At 44.0% G+C, this 23990-nt stretch overlaps 1 long non-coding RNA gene across 6 annotated transcripts in view; it reads left to right on the top strand.

Moving 5' to 3' along the window:
• LOC307181120 overlaps positions 1-23990 on the top strand; it is a 977962-nt gene that overhangs the window by 104276 nt on the left and 849696 nt on the right. Inside the window, exon 5 of one of the 6 annotated variants that reach the window (XR_013825919.1) lies at positions 9421-9654. The exons of the other annotated variants lie outside the window; for them this stretch is intronic. This is a non-coding gene — a long non-coding RNA (uncharacterized lncRNA). Of the gene's footprint in view, positions 1-9420; positions 9655-23990 lie in introns of those variants that run through there. 6 annotated transcript variants of the gene reach the window in all.

Below are 23990 nucleotides of genomic sequence, written 5' to 3'. Positions count from 1 at the left end.
GATTTCATTGCTGAGTGATATTGCTTTGTAAGTAAATACCACAACTTCTTTATCCATTTTTCACTTTCTGCGATGTTGAACTTGTACTGTAAACGAGGTTCTTGTAAACAGAGCCGTTCCAAACTTTGGGGTGGCTGTGTCTATTTTATTTTAATTTTCCTAAGCTATAGGACCATAAGTGGAAGTGCCCTAGGCTCTGTTGATTTGTTTTTTAGATGTTTCAGGAGACACCATACACTTCTCCGGAGTGGTTGTTGGCAATTTACATCCCGCCCATCAGCATAACAAGGCTCCCAGTTCTCCATGGCCTGTCCTGCCTTTCTGGATTTTACACTTTTTTCAGATGGCCCTTTTGACCGGGGGGAAGTGAGACTTCATTGTAGTGCAGATTTCCTTTGCAAGCTTGCTTGGTTGGCCAAAAAGGGCGTATGCGTTTTTTCCTGAATATATTCAGGAAAAAACGCATACGCCCTTTTTGGCCAAGTGCATCATTGTGGACGTTCTGCCTCTTTTCCTATGCTTTCAATGCAATTCCAGTCTACCTCCTGAAATCGGTTTCCTGCAATTCTGCCCCACTTTCAAGTCCTCTTGGCAGCCTTACTTCAGTCTATTTTTGGACGATAGCTGTCATTTATAACTCTGCAGGCTTGTGAATTACAGTGCCCCTGAGCTCCTTTCTTCAACTCGCTTTCTTGTGAGCTGGCCGCAACACCGCAGGATGGCTTCAGGCCCTAATCTGGTTCCGGCACGGCACGCTGAGCCTTTGGTTAATTCCTCTTCCTGGTGGGAAATGAGAGTTAAATTTGCCCGTCCAGACACCTCCAGCTAGTCTCTCATTGCTTCTCGCTATTCCTGTTCATCTTCCGCAGAAATTGCAAACTGGGCCAAACAGGAGGTTAAAGGCGCTGACTCTCCAAGTGGGGAGAGTGTTAGTAAAGCTTCTGGAATGTTGCACCCGAGTACCAGGGGAGGAAAACTGAGACATATTTGAACACGTCTCCCGTTCACACGGTTGATCATACTCTGGGTTCCACATGCATGTTTTAGCTGAAGGAAGAATACCTTAAACCTGGAGAGTTGAGACCCGTGGAATGGGTACCATGCAATATGTCTTCAAAGGGTCTTCATTTGCTCACCGAACCTCCCCAATCCTATCACTGCTGCGTTTATGCCCCTGTACACATGCTTGATTCTCTTTCGGAGACATAGCAATCCATAGGTTTTAAGATACTTACTAGTCAGGTACATTCTTAGGCGTTTAATATGGGGTGTTGAGTCCATTTCGTTGAGCAAGGAGTAGCTCTTGTCTATTCCATATTTGGCTTAAGGAACTTTATCTGTGCTCATTTCAATCTCTGGTTTTATGCAGCACCCCAACTCACCTTTCCCCTTAAGCAAGCATAAGTTGGTTTTCTAAATTTGAGACCCTGTTCTGTTCTGTAATTCAGTTCCTGTGTAGCCAAGTTTACATTCCGTGTATTACAGATATCTTATGATGTTTCTTTTTCTGTGTGACTTATTTCAGTTAGAATCATCATACCTGAATCCACTCATTGTGCTGCTAAGGGCCTGATGACACAGATTTCATTGCTGAGTGATATTGCTTTGTAAGTAAATACCACAACTTCTTTATCCATTTTTCACTTTCTGCGATGTTGAACTTGTACTGTAAAGGAGGTTGTTGTAAACAGAGGCGTCCCAAACTTTGGGGTGGCTGTGTCTTTTTGATTTTAATTTCCCTAAGCTATAGGACCATAAGTGGCAGTGCCCTAGGCTCTGTTGCTTTGTTTTTTAGATGTTTCAGGAAACACCATACACTTCTCCCGTGTGTCTGTTGGCAATTTACATCCCGCCCATCAGCATAACAAGGCTCCCAGTTCTCCATGGCCTGTCCTGCCTTTCTGGATTTTACACTTTTTTCAGATGGCCCTTTTGACCGGGGGGAAGTGAGACTTCATTGTAGTGCAGATTTCCTTTGCAAGCTTGCTTGGTTGGCCAAAAAGGGCGTATGCGGTTTTTCCTGCATATATTCAGGAAAAAACGCATACGCCCTTTTTGGCCAAGTGCATCATTGTGGACGTTCTGCCTCTTTTCCTATGCTTTCAATGCAATTCCAGTCTACCTCCTGCAATCGGTTTCCTGCAATTCTGCCCCGCTTTCAAGTCCTCTTGGCAGCCTTACTTCAGTCTATTTTTGGACGATAGCTGTCATTTATAACTCTGCAGGTTTGTGAATTACAGTGCCCCTGAGCTCCTTTCTTCAACTCGCTTTCTTTTGAGCTGGCCGCAACACCGCAGGATGGCTTCAGGCCCTAATCTGGTTCCGGTACGGCACGCTGAGCCTTTGGTTATTTCCTCTTCCTGGTGGGAAATGAGAGTTAAATTTGCCCGTCCAGACACCTCCAGCTAGTCTCTCATTGGTTCTCGCTATTCCTGTTCATCTTCCGCAGAAATTGCAAACTGGGCCAAACAGGAGGTTAAAGGGACTGACTCTCCAAGTGGGGAGAGTGTTAGTAAAGCGTCTGGAATGTTGCACCCGAGTACCAGGGTACAAAAACTGAGACATATTTGAACACGCCTCCCGATCGCATGGTTGATCATACTCTAGGTTCCACATGCATGTTTTAGCTGAAGGAAGAATACCTAAAACCTGGGTAGTTGAAACCCGTGGAATGGGTACCATGCAATATGACTTCAAAGGGTCTTCATTTGCTCACCGAACCTCTCCAATCCTATCACTGCTGCGTTTATGCCCCTGTACACATGCTTGATTCTCTTTCGGAGACATAGCAATCCATAGGTTTTAAGATACTTACTAGTCAGGTACATTCTTAGGCGTTTAATATGCGGTGTTGAGTCCATTTCGTTGAGCAAGGAGTAGCTCTTGTCTATTCCATATTTGGCTTAAGGAACTTTATCTGTGCTCATTTCGATCTCTGCTTATGCAGCACCCCAATTCACCTTTATCCTTAAGCAAGCATAAGTTGGTTTTCTAAATTTGAGACCCTGTTCTGTTCTGTAATTCAGTTCCTGTGTAGCCAAGTTTACATTCCGTGTATTACTGATATATTATGATGTTTCTTTTTCTGTGTGACTTATTTCAGTTAGAATCATCATACCTGAATCCACTCATTGTGCTGCTAAGGGCCTGATGACATAGATTTCATTGCTGAGTGATATTGCTTTGTAAGTAAATACCACAACTTCTTTATCCATTTTTCACTTTCTGCGATGTTGAACTTGTACTGTAAACGAGGTTCTTGTAAACAGAGCCGTTCCAAACTTTGGGGTGGCTGTGTCTATTTTATTTTAATTTTCCTAAGCTATAGGACCATAAGTGGAAGTGCCCTAGGCTCTGTTGATTTGTTTTTTAGATGTTTCAGGAGACACCATACACTTCTCCCGAGTGGTTGTTGGCAATTTACATCCCGCCCATCAGCATAACAAGGCTCCCAGTTCTCCATGGCCTGTCCTGCCTTTCTGGATTTTACACTTTTTTCAGATGGCCCTTTTGACCGGGGGGAAGTGAGACTTCCTTGTAGTGCAGATTTCCTTTGCAAGCTTGCTTGGTTGGCCAAAAAGGGCGTATGCGTTTTTTCCTGAATATATTCAGGGAAAAACGCATACGCCCTTTTTGGCCAAGTGCATCATTGTGGACGTTCTGCCTCTTTTCCTATGCTTTCAATGCAATTCCAGTCTACCTCCTGAAATCGGTTTCCTGCAATTCTGCCCCGCTTTCAAGTCCTCTTGGCAGCCTTACTTCAGTCTATTTTTGGACGATAGCTGTCATTTATAACTCTGCAGGTTTGTGAATTACAGTGCCCCTGAGCTCCTTTCTTCAACTCGCTTTCTTGTGACCTGGCCGCAACACCGCAGGATGGCTTCAGGCCCTAATCTGGTTCCGGCCCGGCACGCTGAGCCTTTGGTTAATTCCTCTTCCTGGTGGGAAATGAGAGTTAAATTTGCCCGTCCAGACACCTCCAGCTAGTCTCTCATTGGTTCTCGCTATTCCTGTTCATCTTCCGCAGAAATTGCAAACTGGGCCAAACAGGAGGTTAAAGGCGCTGACTCTCCAAATGGGGAGAGTGTTAGTAAAGCGTCTGGAATGTTACACCCGAGTACCAGGGGAGGAAAACTGAGACATATTTGAACACGTCTCCCGTTCACATGGTTGATCATACTTGGGTTTCACATGCATGTTTTAGCTGAAGGAAGAATACCTTAAACCTGGAGAGTTGAGACCCGTGTAATGGGTACCATGCAATATGACTTCAAAGGGTCTTTATTTGCTCACCGAAGCTCTCCAATCCTATCACTCCTACGTTTATGCCCCTGTACACATGTTTGATTCTCTTTTTTAGACATAGCAATCCATAGGTTTTACGATACTTACTAGTCAGGTACATTCTTAGGCGTTTAATATGCGGTGTTGTGTCCATTTCGTTGAGCAAGGAGTAGCTCTTGTCTATTCCATATTTGGCTTAAGGAACTTTATCTGTGCTATTTTAATCTCTGGTTTTATGCAGCACCCCAACTCACCTTTCCCCTTAAGCAAGCATAAGTTGGTTTTCGAAATTTGAGACCCTGTTCTGTTCTGTAATTCAGTTCCTGTGTAGCCAAGTTTACATTCCGTGTATTACTGATATCTTATGATGTTTCTTTTTCTGTGTGACTTATTTCAGTTAGAATCATCATACCTGAATCCACTCATTGTGCTGCTAAGGGCCTGATGACATAGATTTCATTGCTGAGTGATATTGCTTTGTAAGTGAATACCACAACTTCTTTATCCATTTTTCACTTTCTGCGATGTTGAACTTGTACTGTAAACGAGGTTCTTGTAAACAGAGCCGTTCCAAACTTTGGGGTGGCTGTGTCTTTTTGATTTTAATTTCCCTAAGCTATAGGACCATAAGTGGAAGTGCCCTAGGCTCTGTTGCTTTGTTTTTTAGATGTTTCAGGAAACACCATACACTTCTCCCGAGTGTCTGTTGGCAATTTACATCCCGCCCATCAGCATAACAAGGCTCCCAGTTCTCAATGGCCTGTTGCATTTCTGGATTTTACACTTTTTTCAGATGGCCCTTTTGACCGGGGGGAAGTGAGACTTCATTGTAGTGCAGATTTCCTTTGCAAGCTTGCTTGGTTGGCCAAAAAGGGCGTATGCGTTTTTTCCTGAATATATTCAGGAAAAAACGCATACGCCCTTTTTGGCCAAGTGCATCATTGTGGACGTTCTGCCTCTTTTCCTATGCTTTCAATGCAATTCCAGTCTACCTCCTGAAATCGGTTTCCTGCAATTCTGCCCCGCTTTCAAGTCCTCTTGGCAGCCTTACTTCAGTCTATTTTTGGACGATAGCTGTCATTTATAACTCTGCAGGTTTGTGAATTACAGTGCCCCTGAGCTCCTTTCTTCAACTCGCTTTCTTGTGACCTGGCCGCAACACCGCAGGATGGCTTCAGGCCCTAATCTGGTTCCGGCCCGGCACGCTGAGCCTTTGGTTATTTCCTCTTCCTGGTGGGAAATGAGAGTTAAATTTGCCCGTCCAGACACCTCCAGCTAGCCTCTCATTGGTTCTCGCTATTCCTGTTCATCTTCCGCAGAAATTGCAAACTGGGCCAAACAGGAGGTTAAAGGGACTGACTCTCCAAGTGGGGAGAGTGTTAGTAAAGCGTCTGGAATGTTGCACCCGAGTACCAGGGTACAAAAACTGAGACATATTTGAACACGCCTCCCGATCGCATGGTTGATCATACTCTAGGTTCCACATGCATGTTTTAGCTGAAGGAAGAATACCTAAAACCTGGGTAGTTGAAACCCGTGGAATGGGTACCATGCAATATGACTTCAAAGGGTCTTCATTTGCTCACCGAACCTCTCCAATCCTATCACTGCTGCGTTTATGCCCCTGTACACATGCTTGATTCTCTTTCGGAGACATAGCAATCCATAGGTTTTAAGATACTTACTAGTCAGGTACATTCTTAGGCGTTTAATATGCGGTGTTGAGTCCATTTCGTTGAGCAAGGAGTAGCTCTTGTCTATTCCATATTTGGCTTAAGGAACTTTATCTGTGCTCATTTCGATCTCTGCTTATGCAGCACCCCAATTCACCTTTATCCTTAAGCAAGCATAAGTTGGTTTTCTAAATTTGAGACCCTGTTCTGTTCTGTAATTCAGTTCCTGTGTAGCCAAGTTTACATTCCGTGTATTACTGATATATTATGATGTTTCTTTTTCTGTGTGACTTATTTCAGTTAGAATCATCATACCTGAATCCACTCATTGTGCTGCTAAGGGCCTGATGACATAGATTTCATTGCTGAGTGATATTGCTTTGTAAGTAAATACCACAACTTCTTTATCCATTTTTCACTTTCTGCGATGTTGAACTTGTACTGTAAACGAGGTTCTTGTAAACAGAGCCGTTCCAAACTTTGGGGTGGCTGTGTCTATTTTATTTTAATTTTCCTAAGCTATAGGACCATAAGTGGAAGTGCCCTAGGCTCTGTTGATTTGTTTTTTAGATGTTTCAGGAGACACCATACACTTCTCCCGAGTGGTTGTTGGCAATTTACATCCCGCCCATCAGCATAACAAGGCTCCCAGTTCTCCATGGCCTGTCCTGCCTTTCTGGATTTTACACTTTTTTCAGATGGCCCTTTTGACCGGGGGGAAGTGAGACTTCATTGTAGTGCAGATTTCCTTTGCAAGCTTGCTTGGTTGGCCAAAAAGGGCGTATGCGTTTTTTCCTGAATATATTCAGGAAAAAACGCATACGCCCTTTTTGGCCAAGTGCATCATTGTGGACGTTCTGCCTCTTTTCCTATGCTTTCAATGCAATTCCAGTCTACCTCCTGAAATCGGTTTCCTGCAATTCTGCCCCACTTTCAAGTCCTCTTGGCAGCCTTACTTCAGTCTATTTTTGGACGATAGCTGTCATTTATAACTCTGCAGGCTTGTGAATTACAGTGCCCCTGAGCTCCTTTCTTCAACTCGCTTTCTTGTGAGCTGGCCGCAACACCGCAGGATGGCTTCAGGCCCTAATCTGGTTCCGGCACGGCACGCTGAGCCTTTGGTTAATTCCTCTTCCTGGTGGGAAATGAGAGTTAAATTTGCCCGTCCAGACACCTCCAGCTAGTCTCTCATTGCTTCTCGCTATTCCTGTTCATCTTCCGCAGAAATTGCAAACTGGGCCAAACAGGAGGTTAAAGGCGCTGACTCTCCAAGTGGGGAGAGTGTTAGTAAAGCTTCTGGAATGTTGCACCCGAGTACCAGGGGAGGAAAACTGAGACATATTTGAACACGTCTCCCGTTCACACGGTTGATCATACTCTGGGTTCCACATGCATGTTTTAGCTGAAGGAAGAATACCTTAAACCTGGAGAGTTGAGACCCGTGGAATGGGTACCATGCAATATGTCTTCAAAGGGTCTTCATTTGCTCACCGAACCTCCCCAATCCTATCACTGCTGCGTTTATGCCCCTGTACACATGCTAGATTCTCTTTCGGAGACATAGCAATCCATAGGTTTTAAGATACTTACTACTCAGGTACATTCTTAGGCGTTTAATATGGGGTGTTGAGTCCATTTCGTTGAGCAAGGAGTAGCTCTTGTCTATTCCATATTTGGCTTAAGGAACTTTATCTGTGCTCATTTCAATCTCTGGTTTTATGCAGCACCCCAACTCACCTTTCCCCTTAAGCAAGCATAAGTTGGTTTTCTAAATTTGAGACCCTGTTCTGTTCTGTAATTCCGTTCCTGTGTAGCCAAGTTTACATTCCGTGTATTACTGATATCTTATGATGTTTCTTTTTCTGTGTGACTTATTTCAGTTAGAATCATCATACCTGAATCCACTCATTGTGCTGCTAAGGGCCTGATGACACAGATTTCATTGCTGAGTGATATTGCTTTGTAAGTAAATACCACAACTTCTTTATCCATTTTTCACTTTCTGCGATGTTGAACTTGTACTGTAAAGGAGGTTGTTGTAAACAGAGGCGTCCCAAACTTTGGGGTGGCTGTGTCTTTTTGATTTTAATTTCCCTAAGCTATAGGACCATAAGTGGCAGTGCCCTAGGCTCTGTTGCTTTGTTTTTTAGATGTTTCAGGAAACACCATACACTTCTCCCGTGTGTCTGTTGGCAATTTACATCCCGCCCATCAGCATAACAAGGCTCCCAGTTCTCCATGGCCTGTCCTGCCTTTCTGGATTTTACACTTTTTTCAGATGGCCCTTTTGACCGGGGGGAAGTGAGACTTCATTGTAGTGCAGATTTCCTTTGCAAGCTTGCTTGGTTGGCCAAAAAGGGCGTATGCGGTTTTTCCTGCATATATTCAGGAAAAAACGCATACGCCCTTTTTGGCCAAGTGCATCATTGTGGACGTTCTGCCTCTTTTCCTATGCTTTCAATGCAATTCCAGTCTACCTCCTGCAATCGGTTTCCTGCAATTCTGCCCCGCTTTCAAGTCCTCTTGGCAGCCTTACTTCAGTCTATTTTTGGACGATAGCTGTCATTTATAACTCTGCAGGTTTGTGAATTACAGTGCCCCTGAGCTCCTTTCTTCAACTCGCTTTCTTTTGAGCTGGCCGCAACACCGCAGGATGGCTTCAGGCCCTAATCTGGTTCCGGTACGGCACGCTGAGCCTTTGGTTATTTCCTCTTCCTGGTGGGAAATGAGAGTTAAATTTGCCCGTCCAGACACCTCCAGCTAGCCTCTCATTGGTTCTCGCTATTCCTGTTCATCTTCCGCAGAAATTGCAAACTGGGCCAAACAGGAGGTTAAAGGCGCTGACTCTCCAAGTGGGGAGACTGTTAGTAAAGCGTCTGGAATGTTGCACCCGAGTACCAGGGGAGGAAAACTGAGACATATTTGAACACGTCTCCCGTTCACATGGTTGATCATACTTGGGTTCCACATGCATGTTTTAGCTGAAGGAAGAATACCTTAAACCTGGAGAGTTGAGACCCGTGTAATGGGTACCATGCAATATGACTTCAAAGGGTCTTCATTTGCTCACCGAACCTCTGCAATCCTATCACTGCTGCGTTTATGCCCCTGTACACATGCTTGATTCTCTTTTGGAGACATAGCAATCCATAGGTTTTACGATACTTACTAGTCAGGTACATTCTTAGGCGTTTAATATGCGGTGTTGAGTCCATTTCGTTGAGCAAGGAGTAGCTCTTGTCTATTCCATATTTGGCTTAAGGAACTTTATCTGTGCTCATTTCAATCTCTGGTTTTATGCAGCACCCCAACTCACCTTTCCCCTTAAGCAAGCATAAGTTGGTTTTCTAAATTTGAGACCCTGTTCTGTTCTGTAATTCAGTTCCTGTGTAGCCAAGTTTACATTCCGTGTATTACTGATATCTTATGATGTTTCTTTTTCTGTGTGACTTATTTCAGTTAGAATCATCATACCTGAATCCACTCATTGTGCTGCGAAGGGCCTGATGACACAGATTTCATTGCTGAGTGATATTGCTTTGTAAGTAAATACCACAACTTCTTTATCCATTTTTCACTTTCTGCGATGTTGAACTTGTACTGTAAACGAGGTTCTTGTAAACAGAGCCGTTCCAAACTTTGGGGTGGCTGTGTCTTTTTGGTTTTAATTTCCCTAAGCTATAGGACCATAAGTGGAAGTGCCCTAGGCTCTGTTGCTTTGTTTTTTAGATGTTTCAGGAAACACCATACACTTCTCCCGAGTGTCTGTTGGCAATTTACATCCCGCCCATCAGCATAACAAGGCTCCCAGTTCTCAATGGCCTGTTGCATTTCTGGATTTTACACTTTTTTCAGATGGCCCTTTTGACCGGGGGGAAGTGAGACTTCATTGTAGTGCAGATTTCCTTTGCAAGCTTGCTTGGTTGGCCAAAAAGGGCGTATGCGTTTTTTCCTGAATATATTCAGGAAAAAACGCATACGCCCTTTTTGGCCAAGTGCATCATTGTGGACGTTCTGCCTCTTTTCCTATGCTTTCAATGCAATTCCAGTCTACCTCCTGAAATCGGTTTCCTGCAATTCTGCCCCACTTTCAAGTCCTCTTGGCAGCCTTACTTCAGTCTATTTTTGGACGATAGCTGTCATTTATAACTCTGCAGGTTTGTGAATTACAGTGCCCCTGAGCTCCTTTCTTCAACTCGCTTTCTTGTGACCTGGCCGCAACACCGCAGGATGGCTTCAGGCCCTAATCTGGTTCCGGCCCGGCACGCTGAGCCTTTGGTTATTTCCTCTTCCTGGTGGGAAATGAGAGTTAAATTTGCCCGTCCAGACACCTCCAGCTAGCCTCTCATTGGTTCTCGCTATTCCTGTTCATCTTCCGCAGAAATTGCAAACTGGGCCAAACAGGAGGTTAAAGGGACTGACTCTCCAAGTGGGGAGAGTGTTAGTAAAGCGTCTGGAATGTTGCACCCGAGTACCAGGGTACAAAAACTGAGACATATTTGAACACGCCTCCCGATCGCATGGTTGATCATACTCTAGGTTCCACATGCATGTTTTAGCTGAAGGAAGAATACCTAAAACCTGGGTAGTTGAAACCCGTGGAATGGGTACCATGCAATATGACTTCAAAGGGTCTTCATTTGCTCACCGAACCTCTCCAATCCTATCACTGCTGCGTTTATGCCCCTGTACACATGCTTGATTCTCTTTCGGAGACATAGCAATCCATAGGTTTTAAGATACTTACTAGTCAGGTACATTCTTAGGCGTTTAATATGCGGTGTTGAGTCCATTTCGTTGAGCAAGGAGTAGCTCTTGTCTATTCCATATTTGGCTTAAGGAACTTTATCTGTGCTCATTTCGATCTCTGCTTATGCAGCACCCCAATTCACCTTTATCCTTAAGCAAGCATAAGTTGGTTTTCTAAATTTGAGACCCTGTTCTGTTCTGTAATTCAGTTCCTGTGTAGCCAAGTTTACATTCCGTGTATTACTGATATCTTATGATGTTTCTTTTTCTGTGTGACTTATTTCAGTTAGAATCATCATACCTGAATCCACTCATTGTGCTGCTAAGGGCCTGATGACATAGATTTCATTGCTGAGTGATATTGCTTTGTAAGTAAATACCACAACTTCTTTATCCATTTTTCACTTTCTGCGATGTTGAACTTGTACTGTAAACGAGGTTCTTGTAAACAGAGCCGTTCCAAACTTTGGGGTGGCTGTGTCTATTTTATTTTAATTTTCCTAAGCTATAGGACCATAAGTGGAAGTGCCCTAGGCTCTGTTGATTTGTTTTTTAGATGTTTCAGGAGACACCATACACTTCTCCCGAGTGTCTGTTGGCAATTTACATCCCGCCCATCAGCATAACAAGGCTCCCAGTTCTCCATGGCCTGTCCTGCCTTTCTGGATTTTACACTTTTTTCAGATGGCCCTTTTGACCGGGGGGAAGTGAGACTTCATTGTAGTGCAGATTTCCTTTGCAAGCTTGCTTGGTTGGCCAAAAAGTGCGTATGCGTTTTTTCCTGAATATATTCAGGAAAAAACGCATACGCCCTTTTTGGCCAAGTGCATCATTGTGGACGTTCTGCCTCTTTTCCTATGCTTTCAATGCAATTCCAGTCTACCTCCTGAAATCGGTTTCCTGCAATTCTGCCCCACTTTCAAGTCCTCTTGGCAGCCTTACTTCAGTCTATTTTTGGACGATAGCTGTCATTTATAACTCTGCAGGCTTGTGAATTACAGTGCCCCTGAGCTCCTTTCTTCAACTCGCTTTCTTGTGAGCTGGCCGCAACACCGCAGGATGGCTTCAGGCCCTAATCTGGTTCCGGCACGGCACGCTGAGCCTTTGGTTAATTCCTCTTCCTGGTGGGAAATGAGAGTTAAATTTGCCCGTCCAGACACCTCCAGCTAGTCTCTCATTGCTTCTCGCTATTCCTGTTCATCTTCCGCAGAAATTGCAAACTGGGCCAAACAGGAGGTTAAAGGCGCTGACTCTCCAAGTGGGGAGAGTGTTAGTAAAGCTTCTGGAATGTTGCACCCGAGTACCAGGGGAGGAAAACTGAGACATATTTGAACACGTCTCCCGTTCACACGGTTGATCATACTCTGGGTTCCACATGCATGTTTTAGCTGAAGGAAGAATACCTTAAACCTGGAGAGTTGAGACCCGTGGAATGGGTACCATGCAATATGTCTTCAAAGGGTCTTCATTTGCTCACCGAACCTCCCCAATCCTATCACTGCTGCGTTTATGCCCCTGTACACATGCTTGATTCTCTTTCGGAGACATAGCAATCCATAGGTTTTAAGATACTTACTAGTCAGGTACATTCTTAGGCGTTTAATATGGGGTGTTGAGTCCATTTCGTTGAGCAAGGAGTAGCTCTTGTCTATTCCATATTTGGCTTAAGGAACTTTATCTGTGCTCATTTCAATCTCTGGTTTTATGCAGCACCCCAACTCACCTTTCCCCTTAAGCAAGCATAAGTTGGTTTTCTAAATTTGAGACCCTGTTCTGTTCTGTAATTCAGTTCCTGTGTAGCCAAGTTTACATTCCGTGTATTACAGATATCTTATGATGTTTCTTTTTCTGTGTGACTTATTTCAGTTAGAATCATCATACCTGAATCCACTCATTGTGCTGCTAAGGGCCTGATGACACAGATTTCATTGCTGAGTGATATTGCTTTGTAAGTAAATACCACAACTTCTTTATCCATTTTTCACTTTCTGCGATGTTGAACTTGTACTGTAAAGGAGGTTGTTGTAAACAGAGGCGTCCCAAACTTTGGGGTGGCTGTGTCTTTTTGATTTTAATTTCCCTAAGCTATAGGACCATAAGTGGCAGTGCCCTAGGCTCTGTTGCTTTGTTTTTTAGATGTTTCAGGAAACACCATACACTTCTCCCGTGTGTCTGTTGGCAATTTACATCCCGCCCATCAGCATAACAAGGCTCCCAGTTCTCCATGGCCTGTCCTGCCTTTCTGGATTTTACACTTTTTTCAGATGGCCCTTTTGACCGGGGGGAAGTGAGACTTCATTGTAGTGCAGATTTCCTTTGCAAGCTTGCTTGGTTGGCCAAAAAGGGCGTATGCGTTTTTTCCTGAATATATTCAGGAAAAAACGCATACGCCCTTTTTGGCCAAGTGCATCATTGTGGACGTTCTGCCTCTTTTCCTATGCTTTCAATGCAATTCCAGTCTACCTCCTGCAATCGGTTTCCTGCAATTCTGCCCCGCTTTCAAGTCCTCTTGGCAGCCTTACTTCAGTCTATTTTTGGACGATAGCTGTCATTTATAACTCTGCAGGTTTGTGAATTACAGTGCCCCTGAGCTCCTTTCTTCAACTCGCTTTCTTTTGAGCTGGCCGCAACACCGCAGGATGGCTTCAGGCCCTAATCTGGTTCCGGTACGGCACGCTGAGCCTTTGGTTATTTCCTCTTCCTGGTGGGAAATGAGAGTTAAATTTGCCCGTCCAGACACCTCCAGCTAGCCTCTCATTGGTTCTCGCTATTCCTGTTCATCTTCCGCAGAAATTGCAAACTGGGCCAAACAGGAGGTTAAAGGCGCTGACTCTCCAAGTGGGGAGAGTGTTAGTAAAGCGTCTGGAATGTTGCACCCGAGTACCAGGGGAGGAAAACTGAGACATATTTGAACACGTCTCCCGTTCACATGGTTGATCATACTTGGGTTCCACATGCATGTTTTAGCTGAAGGAAGAATACCTTAAACCTGGAGAGTTGAGACCCGTGTAATGGGTACCATGCAATATGACTTCAAAGGGTCTTCATTTGCTCACCGAACCTCTCCAATCCTATCACTGCTGCGTTTATGCCCCTGTACACATGCTTGATTCTCTTTTGGAGACATAGCAATCCATAGGTTTTACGATACTTACTAGTCAGGTACATTCTTAGGCGTTTAATATGCGGTGTTGAGTCCATTTCGTTGAGCAAGGAGTAGCTCTTGTCTATTCCATATTTGGCTTAAGGAACTTTATCTGTGCTCATTTCAATCTCTGGTTTTATGCAGCACCCCAACTCACCTTTCCCCTTAAGCAAGCATAAGTTGGTTTTCTAAATTTGAGACCCTGTTCTGTTCTGTAATTCAGTTCCTGTGTAGCCAAGTTTACATTCCGTGTATTACTGATATCTTATGATGTTTCTTTTTCTGTGTGACTTATTTCAGTTAGAATCATCATACCTGAATCCACTCATTGTGCTGCTAAGGGCCTGATGACACAGATTTCATTGCTGAGTGATATTGCTTTGTAAGTAAATACCACAAATTCTTTATCCATTTTTCACTTTCTGCGATGTTGAACTTGAACTGTAAATGAGGTTCTTGTAAACAGAGCCGTTCCAAACTTTGGGGTGGCTGTGTCTTTTTGATTTTAATTTCCCTAAGCTATAGGACCATAAGTGGAAGTGCCCTAGGTTCTGTTGCTTTGTTTTTTTGATGTTTCAGGAAACACCATACACTTCTCCCGAGTGGTTGTTGGCAATTTACATCCCGCCCATCAGCATAACAAGGCTCCCAGTTCTCCATGGACTGTCCTGCCTTTCTGGATTTTACAGTTTTTTCAGATGGCCCTTTTGACCGGGGGGAAGTGAGACTTCATTGTAGTGCAGATTTCCTTTGCAAGCTTGCTTGGTTGGCCAAAAAGGGCGTATGCGTTTTTTCCTGAATATATTCAGGAAAAAACGCATACGCCCTTTTTGGCCAAGTGCATCATTGTGGACGTTCTGCCTCTTTTCCTATGCTTTCAATGCAATTCCAGTCTACCTCCTGAAATCGGTTTCCTGCAATTCTGCCCCGCTTTCAAGTCCTCTTGGCAGCCTTACTTCAGTCTATTTTTGGACGATAGCTGTCATTTATAACTCTGCAGGTTTGTGAATTACAGTGCCCCTGAGCTCCTTTCTTCAACTCGCTTTCTTTTGAGCTGGCCGCAACACTGCAGGATGGCTTCAGGCCCTAATCTGGCTCCGGTACGGCACGTTGAGCCTTTGGTTATTTCCTCTTCCTGGTGGGAAATGAGAGTTAAATTTGCCCGTCCAGACACCTCCAGCTAGCCTCTCATTGGTTCTCGCTATTCCTGTTCATCTTCCTCAGAAATTGCAAACTGGGCCAAACAGGAGGTTAAAGGCGCTGACTCTCCAAGTGGGGAGAGTGTTAGTAAAGCGTCTGGAATGTTGCACCCGAGTACCAGGGGAGGAAAACTGAGACATATTTGAACACGTCTCCCGATCACATGGTTGATCATACTCTAGGTTCCACATGCATGTTTTAGCTGAAGGAAGAATACCTTAAACCTGGTTAGTTGAAACCCGTGGAATGGGTACCATGCAATATGACTTCAAAGGGTCTTCATTTGCTCACCGAACCTCTCCAATCCTATCACTGCTGCGTTTATGCCCCTGTACACATGCTTGATTCTCTTTCGGAGACATAGCAATCCATAGGTTTTAAGATACTTACTAGTCAGGTACATTCTTAGGCGTTTAATATGGGGTTTTGAGTCCATTTCGTTGAGCAAGGAGTAGCTCTTGTCTATTCCATATTTGGCTTAAGGAACTTTATCTGTGCTCATTTCAATCTCTGGTTTTATGCAGCACCCCAACTCACCTTTACCCTTAAGCAAGCATAAGTTCGTTTTCTAAATTTGAGACCCTGTTCTGTTCTGTAATTCAGTTCCTGTGTAGCCAAGTTTACATTCCGTGTATTACTGATATCTTATGATGTTTCTTTTTCTGTGTGACTTATTTCAGTTAGAATCATCATACCTGAATCCACTCATTGTGCTGCTAAGGGCCTGATGACACAGATTTCATTGCTGAGTGATATTGCTTTGTAAGTATATACCACAACTTCTTTATCCATTTTTCACATTCTGCGATGTTGAACTTGTACTGTAAACGAGTATCTTGTAAACAGAGCCATTCCAAACTTTGGGGTGGCTGTGTCTTTTTGATTTTAATTTCCCTAAGCTATAGGACCATAAGTGGAAGTGCCCTAGGTTCTGTTGCTTTGTTTTTTAGATGTTTCAGGAAACACCATACACTTCTCCCGAGTGGTTGTTGGCAATTTACATCCCGCCCATCAGCATAACAAGGCTCCCAGTTCTCCATGGCCTGTCCTGCCTTTCTGGATTTTACACTTTTTTCAGATGGCCCTTTTGACCGGGGGGAAGTGAGACTTCATTGTAGTGCAGATTTCCTTTGCAAGCTTGCTTGGTTGGCCAAAAAGGGCGTATGCGTTTTTTCCTGAATATATTCAGGAAAAAACGCATACGCCCTTTTTGGCCAAGTGCATCTTTGTGGACGTTCTGCTTCTTTTCCTATGCTTTCAATGCAATTCCAGTCTACCTCCTGAAATCGGTTTCCTGCAATTCTGCCCCGCTTTCAAGTCCTCTTGGCAGCCTTACTTCAGTCTATTTTTGGACAATAGCTGTCATTTATAACTCTGCAGGTTTGTGAATTACAGTGCCCCTGAGCTCCTTTCTTCAACTCGCTTTCTTGTGACCTGGCCGCAACACCGCAGGATGGATTCAGGTCCTAATCTGGTTCCGGTACGGCACGCTGAGCCTTTGGTTATTTCCTCTTCCTGTTGGGAAATAAGAGTTAAATTTGCCCGTCCAGACACCTCCAGCTAGCGTCTCATTGGTTCTCGCTATTCCTGTTCATCTTCCGCAGAAATTGCAAACTGGGCCAAACAGGAGGTTAAAGGCGCTGACTCTCCAAGTGGGGAGACTGTTAGTAAAGCGTCTGGAATGTTGCACCCGAGTACCAGGGGAGGAAAACTGAGACATATTTGAACACGTCTCCCGTTCACATGGTTGATCATACTTGGGTTCCACATGCATGTTTTAGCTGAAGGAAGAATACCTTAAACCTGGAGAGTTGAGACCCGTGTAATGGGTACCATGCAATATGACTTCAAAGGGTCTTCATTTGCTCACCGAACCTCTCCAATCCTATCACTGCTGCGTTTATGCCCCTGTACACATGCTTGATTCTCTTTTGGAGACATAGCAATCCATAGGTTTTACGATACTTACTAGTCAGGTACATTCTTAGGCGTTTAATATGCGGTGTTGAGTCCATTTCGTTGAGCAAGGAGTAGCTCTTGTCTATTCCATATTTGACTTAAGGAACTTTATCTGTGCTCATTTCAATCTCTGGTTTTATGCAGCACCCCACCTCGACTTTACCCTTAAGCAAGCATAAGTTGGTTTTCTAAATTTGAGACCCTGTTCTGTTCTGTAATTCAGTTCCTGTGTAGCCAAGTTTACATTCCGTGTATTACTGATATCTTATGATGTTTCTTTTTCTGTGTGACTTATTTCAGTTAGAATCATCATACCTGAATCCACTCATTGTTCTGCTAAGGGCCTGATGACATAGATTTCATTGCTGAGTGATATTGCTTTGTAAGTAAATACCACAACTTCTTTATCCATTTTTCACTTTCTGCGATGTTGAACTTGTACTGTAAACGAGGTTCTTGTAAACAGAGGCGTCCCAAACTTTGGGGTGGCTGTGTCTTTTTGATTTTAATTTCCCTAAGCTATAGGACCATAAGTGGAAGTGCCCTAGGCTCTGTTGCTTTGTGTATTAGATGTTTCAGGAAACACCATACACTTCTCCCGAGTGTCTGTTGGCAATTTACATCCCGCCCATCAGCATAACAAGGCTCCCAGTTCTCCATGGCCTGTCCTGCCTTTCTGGATTTTACACTTTTTTCAGATGGCCCTTTTGACCGGGGGGAAGTGAGACTTCATTGTAGTGCAGATTTCCTTTGCAAGCTTGCTTGGTTGGCCAAAAAGGGCGTATGCGTTTTTTCCTGAATATATTCAGGAAAAAACGCATACGCCCTTTTTGGCCAAGTGCATCATTGTGGACGTTCTGCCTCTTTTCCTATGCTTTCAATGCAATTCCAGTCTACCTCCTGAAATCGGTTTCCTGCAATTCTGCCCCGCTTTCAAGTCCTCTTGGCAGCCTTACTTCAGTCTATTTTTGGACGATAGCTGTCATTTATAACTCTGCAGGTTTGTGAATTACAGTGCCCCTGAGCTCCTTTCTTCAACTCGCTTTCTTGTGACCTGGCCGCAACACCGCAGGATGGTTTCAGGTCCTAATCTGGTTCTGGCACGGCACGCTGAGCCTTTGTTTATTTCCTCCTCCTGGTGGGAAATGAGAGTTAAATTTGCCCGTCCAGACACCTCCAGCTAGCCTCTCATTGGTTCTCGCTATTCCTGTTCATCTTCCACAGAAATTGCAAACTGGGCCAAACAGGAGGTTAAAGGCGCTGACTCTCCAAGTGGGGAGAGTGTTAGTAAAGCGTCTGGAATGTTGCACCCGAGTACCAGGGGAGGAAAACTGAGACATATTTGAACACGTCTCCCGATCAAATGGTTGATCATTCTCTGGGTTCCACATGCATGTTTTAGCTGAAGGAAGAATACCTAAAACCTGGGTAGTTGAAACCCGTGGAATGGGTACCATGCAATATGACTTCAAAGGGTCTTCATTTGCTCACCGAACCTGTCCAATCCTATCACTGCTGCGTTTATGCCCCTGTACACATGCTTGATTCTCTTTCGGAGACATAGCAATCTATAGGTTTTAAGATACTTACTAGTCAGGTACATTCTTAGGCGTTTAATATGCGGTGTTGAGTCCATTTCGTTGAGCAAGGAGTAGCTCTTGTCTATTCCATATTTGGCTTAAGGAACTTTATCTGTGCTCATTTCAATCTCTGGTTTTATGCAGCACCCCAACTCACCTTTACCCTTAAGCAAGCATAAGTTGGTTTTCTAAATTTGAGACCCTGTTCTGTTCTGTAATTCAGTTCCTGTGTAGCCAAGTTTACATTCCGTGTATTACTGATATCTTATGATGTTTCTTTTTCTGTGTGACTTATTTCAGTTAGAATCATCATACCTGAATCCACTCATTGTGCTGCTAAGGGCCTGATGACACAGATTTCATTGCTGAGTGATATTGCTTTGTAAGTAAATACCACAACTTCTTTATCCATTTTTCACTTTCTGCGATGTTGAACTTGTACTGTAAACGAGGTTCTTGTAAACAGAGCCGTTCCAAACTTTGGGGTGGCTGTGTCTTTTTGATTTTAATTTCCCTAACCTATAGGACCATAAGTGGAAGTGCCCTAGGTTCTGTTGCTTTGTTTTTTAGATGTTTCAGGAAACACCATACACTTCTCCCGAGTGGTTGTTGGCAATTTACATCCCGCCCATCAGCATAACAAGGCTCCCAGTTCTCCATGGCCTGTCCTGCCTTTCTGGATTTTACACTTTTTTCAGATGGCCCTTTTGACCGGGGGGAAGTGAGACTTCATTGTAGTGCAGATTTCCTTTGCAAGCTTGCTTGGTTGGCCAAAAAGGGCGTATGCGTTTTTTCCTGAATATATTCAGGAAAAAACGCATACGCCCTTTTTGGCCAAGTGCATCATTGTGGACGTTCTGCCTCTTTTCCTATGCTTTCAATGCAATTCCAGTCTACCTCCTGAAATCGGTTTCCTGCAATTCTGCCCCGCTTTCAAGTCCTCTTGGCAGCCTTACTTCAGTCTATTTTTGGACGATAGCTGTCATTTATAACTCTGCAGGTTTGTGAATTACAGTGCCCCTGAGCTCCTTTCTTCAACTCGCTTTCTTTTGAGCTGGCCGCAACACCGCAGGATGGCTTCAGGTCCTCATCTGGTTCCGGTACGGCACGCTGAGCCTTTGGTTATTTCCTCTTCCTGTTGGGAAATAAGAGTTAAATTTGCCCGTCCAGACACCTCCAGCTAGCCTCTCATTGGTTCTCGCTATTCCTGTTCATCTTCCGCAGAAATTGCAAACTGGGCCAAACAGGAGGTTAAAGGCGCTGACTCTCCAAGTGGGGAGAGTGTTAGTAAAGCGTCTGGAATGTTGCACCCGAGTACCAGGGTACGAAAACTGAGACATATTTGAACACGTCTCCTGATCACATGGTTGATCATACTCTGGGTTCCACATGCATGTTTTAGCTGAAGGAAGAATACCTAAAACCTGGGTAGTTGAAACCCGTGGAATGGGTACCATGCAATATGACTTCAAAGGGTCTTCATTTGCTCACCGAACCTCTCCAATCCTATCACTGCTGCGTTTATGCCCCTGTACACATGCTTGATTCTCTTTCGGAGAGATAGCAATCCATAGGTTTTAAGATACTTACTAGTCAGGTACATTCTTAGGCGTTTAATATGCGGTGTTGAGTCCATTTCGTTGAGCAAGGAGTAGCTCTTGTCTATTCCATATTTGGCTTAAGGAACTTTATCTGTGCTCATTTCAATCTCTGGTTTTATGCAGCACCCCAACTCACCTTTCCCCTTAAGCAAGCATAAGTTGGTTTTCTAAATTTGAGACCCTGTTCTGTTTTGGAATGCAGTTCCTGTGTAGCCAAGTTTACATTCCGTGTATTACTGATATCTTATGATGTTTCTTTTTCTGTGTGACTTATTTCAGTTAGAATCATCGTACCTGAATCTACTCATTATGCTGCTACGGGCCTGATGACATAGATTTCATTGCTGAGTGATACTGCATTGTACGTAAGTACCACAAGTTCTTTATCCATTTTTCACTTTCTGCGATGTTGAACTTGTACTGTAAACGAGGTTCTTGTAAACAGAGCCGTTCCAAACTTTGGGGTGGCTGTGTCTTTTTGATTTTAATTTCCCTAAGCTATAGGACCATAAGTGGAAGTGCCCTAGGCTCTGTTGCTTTGTTTTTTAGATGTTTCAGGAGACACCATACAGTTCTCCCGAGTGTCTGTTGGCAATTTACATCCCGCCCATCAGCATAACAAGGCTCCCAGTTCTCAATGGCCTGTTGCCTTTCTGGATTTTACACTTTTTTCAGATGGCCCTTTTGACCGGGGGGAAGTGAGACTTCATTGTAGTGCAGATTTCCTTTGCAAGCTTGCTTGGTTGGCCAAAAAGGGCGTATGGGTTTTTTCCTGATTATATTCAGGAAAAAACGCATACGCCCTTTTTGGCCAAGTGCATCATTGTGGACGTTCTGCCTCTTTTCCTATGCTTTCAATGCAATTCCAGTCTACCTCCTGAAATCGGTTTCCTGCAATTCTGCCCCGCTTTCAAGTCCTCTTGGCAGCCTTACTTCAGTCTATTTTTGGACGATAGCTGTCATTTATAACTCTGCAGGTTTGTGAATTACAGTGCCCCTGAGCTCCTTTCTTCAACTCGCTTTCTTGTGAGCTGGCCGCAACACCGCAGGATGGCTTCAGGCCCTAATCTGGTTCCGGCACGGCATGCTGAGCCTTTGGTTAATTCCTCTTCCTGTTGGGAAATGAGAGTTAAATTTGCCCATCCAGACACCTCCAGCTAGCCTCTCATTGGTTCTCGCTATTCCTGTTCATCTTCCGCAGAAATTGCAAACTGGGCCAAACAGGAGGTTAAAGGGACTGACTCTCCAAGTGGGGAGAGTGTTAGTAAAGCGTCTGGAATGTTGCACCCGAGTACCAGGGGAGGAAAACTGAGACATATTTGAACACGTCTCCCGATCACATGTTTGATCACACTCTAGGTTCCACATGCATGTTTTAGCTGAAGGAAGAATACCTTAAATCTGGGTAGTTGAAACCTGTGGAATGGGTACCATGCAATATGACTTCAAAGGGTCTTCATTTGCTCACCGAACCTCTCCAATCCTAGCACTGCTGCGTTTATGCCCCTGTACACATGCTTGATTCTCTTTCGGAGACATAGCAATCCATAGGTTTTAAGATACTTACTAGTCAGGTACATTCTTAGGCGTTTAATATGGGGTGTTGAGTCCATTTCGTTGAGCAAGGAGTAGCTCTTGTCTATTCCATATTTCGCTTAAGGAACTTTATCTGTGCTCATTTCAATCTCTGGTTTTATGCAGCAACCCAACTCACCTTTCCCCTTAAGCAAGCATAGTTGGTTTTCTAAATTTGAGACCCTGTTCTGTTTTGGAATTCAGTTCCTGTGTAGCCAAGTTTACATTTCATGTATTAGTGATATCTTATGATGTTTCTTTTTCTGTGTGACTTATTTCAGTTAGAATCATCGTACCTGAATCCACTCGTTATGCTGCTAAGGGCCTGATGACATAGATTTCATTGCTGAGTGATACTGCATTGTACGTAAGTACCACAAGTTCTTTATCCATTTTTCACTTTCTGCGATGTTGAACTTGTACTGTAAACGAGGTTCTTGTAAACAGAGCCGTTCCAAACTTTGGGGTGGCTGTGTCTTTTTGATTTTAATTTCCCTAAGCTATAGGACCATAAGTGGAAGTGCCCTAGGCTCTGTTGCTTTGTTTTTTAGATGTTTCAGGAGACACCATACAGTTCTCCCGAGTGTCTGTTGGCAATTTACATCCCGCCCATCAGCATAACAAGGCTCCCAGTTCTCAATGGCCTGTTGCCTTTCTGGATTTTACACTTTTTTCAGATGGCCCTTTTGACCGGGGGGAAGTGAGACTTCATTGTAGTGCAGATTTCCTTTGCAAGCTTGCTTGGTTGGCCAAAAAGTGCGTATGGGTTTTTTCCTGATTATATTCAGGAAAAAACGCATACGCCCTTTTTGGCCAAGTGCATCATTGTGGACGTTCTGCCTCTTTTCCTATGCTTTCAATGCAATTCCAGTCTACCTCCTGAAATCGGTTTCCTGCAATTCTGCCCCGCTTTCAAGTCCTCTTGGCAGCCTTACTTCAGTCTATTTTTGGACGATAGCTGTCATTTATAACTCTGCAGGTTTGTGAATTACAGTGCCCCTGAACTCCTTTCTTCAACTCGCTTTCTTGTGACCTGGCCGCAACACCGCAGGATGGCTTCAGGCCCTAATCTGGTTCCGGCACGGCATGCTGAGCCTTTGGTTAATTCCTCTTCCTGGTGGGAAATGAGAGTTAAATTTGCCCATCCAGACACCTCCAGCTAGCCTCTCATTGGTTCTCGCTATTCCTGTTCATCTTCCGCAGAAATTGCAAACTGGGCCAAACAGGAGGTTAAAGGGACTGACTCTCCAAGTGGGGAGAGTGTTAGTAAAGCGTCTGGAATGTTGCACCCGAGTACCAGGGGAGGAAAACTGAGACATATTTGAACACGTCTCCTGATCACATGGTTGATCACACTCTAGGTTCCACATGCATGTTTTAGCTGAAGGAAGAATACCTTAAACCTGGGTAGTTGAAACCTGTGGAATGGGTACCATGCAATATGACTTCAAAGGGTCTTCATTTGCTCACCGAACCTCTCCAATCCTAGCACTGCTGCGTTTATGCCCCTGTACACATGCTTGATTCTCTTTCGGAGACATAGCAATCCATAGGTTTTAAGATACTTACTAGTCAGGTACATTCTTAGGCGTTTAATATGGGGTGTTGAGTCCATTTCGTTGAGCAAGGAGTAGCTCTTGTCTATTCCATATTTCGCTTAAGGAACTTTATCTGTGCTCATTTCAATCTCTGGTTTTATGCAGCAACCCAACTCACCTTTCCCCTTAAGCAAGCATAGTTGGTTTTCTAAATTTGAGACCCTGTTCTGTTCTGTAATTCAGTTCCTGTGTAGCCAAGTTTACATTTCGTGTATTAGTGATATCTTATGATGTTTCTTTTTCTGTGTGACTTATTTCAGTTAGAATCATCGTACCTGAATCCACTCGTTATGCTGCTACGGGCCTGATGACATAGATTTCATTGCTGAGTGATACTGCATTGTACGTAAGTACCACAAGTTCTTTATCCATTTTTCACTTTCTGCGATGTTGAACTTGTACTGTAAACGAGGTTCTTGTAAACAGAGCCGTTCCAAACTTTGGGGTGGCTGTGTCTTTTTGATTTTAATTTCCCTAAGCTATAGGACCATAAGTGGAAGTGCCCTAGGCTCTGTTGCTTTGTTTTTTAGATGTTTCAGGAAACACCATACACTTCTCCCGAGTGGTTGTTGGCAATTGACATCCCGCCCATCAGCATAACAAGGCTCCCAGTTCTCCATGGCCTG

Source organism: Stenella coeruleoalba (genome assembly GCF_951394435.1).
Source record: "Stenella coeruleoalba genome assembly, contig: scaffold_33, whole genome shotgun sequence".
Classification (NCBI taxonomy): Eukaryota; Metazoa; Chordata; class Mammalia; order Artiodactyla; family Delphinidae; genus Stenella; species Stenella coeruleoalba.
The sequence above is the reverse complement of the archived record's forward strand: the minus strand, read 5'-3'. Positions and strand labels throughout refer to the sequence as shown.